The sequence below is a fragment of the Sus scrofa genome, chromosome 12 (assembly GCF_000003025.6).
Source record: "Sus scrofa isolate TJ Tabasco breed Duroc chromosome 12, Sscrofa11.1, whole genome shotgun sequence".
In the NCBI taxonomy this organism is placed as follows: Eukaryota; Metazoa; Chordata; class Mammalia; order Artiodactyla; family Suidae; genus Sus; species Sus scrofa.
Genome location: NC_010454.4, coordinates 17,964,195 through 17,965,862, shown reverse-complemented (window position 1 = coordinate 17,965,862; position 1,668 = coordinate 17,964,195).

Genomic DNA, 1,668 nt, shown 5'->3' with positions numbered 1-1,668 from the left:
GCTACAGCTCCAAGTTGACCCCTAGCCTGGGAACCTCCACATACCACAAGTATGGCCCTAAAAAGCACACACACACACACAAAAACCCTCAAAAGTCCAATCCTTCATTCTCCGAACCTAAGCTCTTGTCCTTTCAGGTCTCACGCAAGTGTATCCACATACACGTTCTTTAGCTGCCTCAAAACTTCGGGTCTGGTGCCCCATTTCTCTCACTTGGTCTAAACGCCCAAGTTGACCGCTTCGTCTCTCTACTTCCAGGCCACCATCCAAGGACTCTTTCTAAAACTCAAGCTTGATCCTGTGGCTTCTCAGCTTAGAACATCAAAGTTGTGCTCAGTTTGGTCAAGTCCATGTGCCGCTGCCAGGCCCCTCAGGCGTGGTCCCCGCTCACCTGCTCGGCCTCCGCCCCTGTCCCTTCCTCCCTGTGCTTCCTGCCTGGGGACCCAGACCACACAGATCAAGCTCACCCACGGTTTCACGCTCCTCGCCTCGGAACCGGCCTCCGTCTAGAAGGCCTTTCTTTCACCTCATCGGCCTGAAAAGCTTCTCTTTGGCCTTCTTCCTCTTCCCCTCCTCCAAGCCATCCCTCGCATTTGCTCCTTTCCAGCCAAGCAGGAGCTGAACCCCTCCTAGGTACACTCCTTGGTACACTGCCATTGTCCCGTCAACTCACTGTCATCTCTGTTTATCCTCAGGTCTTAGGGGCCTCTCGGGGGCACAGACGTTGCCCTCGTCAACTCCTTCCCCAGGATCCAGGCCCGGCTCAAGCTCCACCTCGTTCATGGACTCTCCCTACTTTCCCACCCTTCCCGCCTCTGAATCCTGCCACTTCTCTTCTCTGCATCACTTCTGCCCTAATCACACGTTGGCTCATTTCACAGTACTTTAAACACTGGCTGGTTTCTCTAACACACGTCATCGGGATCAGCGAGGATTGTCATTCGTTTGGTGGCTGGTGGCCTTGTAGCGCCCTCTCTCCTTCCATCACTCAGATCTCAGCAAGGAGCCGGGCTCCGAGCCAGTCTGTCCATCGGAAAGGTGGAGACAGAGGGCAGTCCTGGGCAGCGCTGTTTCGTACCACCTGACCCTGGGCACCCCCTCCCTTCCAGGCTACTTCTGGGGGTGTGGCCCGACTCAAGAGGAGACAGCTCGCCCACAGCCTGGCTCGGTGAAATCTCTGGGCTCTGGCTCAAACACTGCCCAGTCTAGGACTAGGTGGGCAAAGCAGAATCTCACTCCTGGGAATGTGAATTCAGAAATAGGGTAGGGTAGCACCGGAGGCTAATACAGAATTGTGCAAATCTGAGGGAGTGGGATGTAAAAAACATTCCCTAGGCCTCACTTTATGTACTGACTTTTAAAAGAAGGGAACTATCCCCCCAAAGGAAGCTGGCGCTACCTGGGATCCTGGCCCACACTTTGGTAAGCCCCGCAGTACAAGGACCTTGCTCCTTGGTCTCTCTTCAGCTCCCTGCCTTTGGGTCCATCTCTTACTGGAATCAACCCCCCACTCAGCAGCATCTGAGCGGCACGAGGACCTTCTGCTCTTGCGACCCAACCGTGTAGCCAAAGCACCGAGTACTGTGCCTGGTGCTCAATGGACAGTCGCTGCCATCCCCCTCCCCCCCATTACTGTCACCCCTGTTAGTGACTCTTGGGTGGCAACCG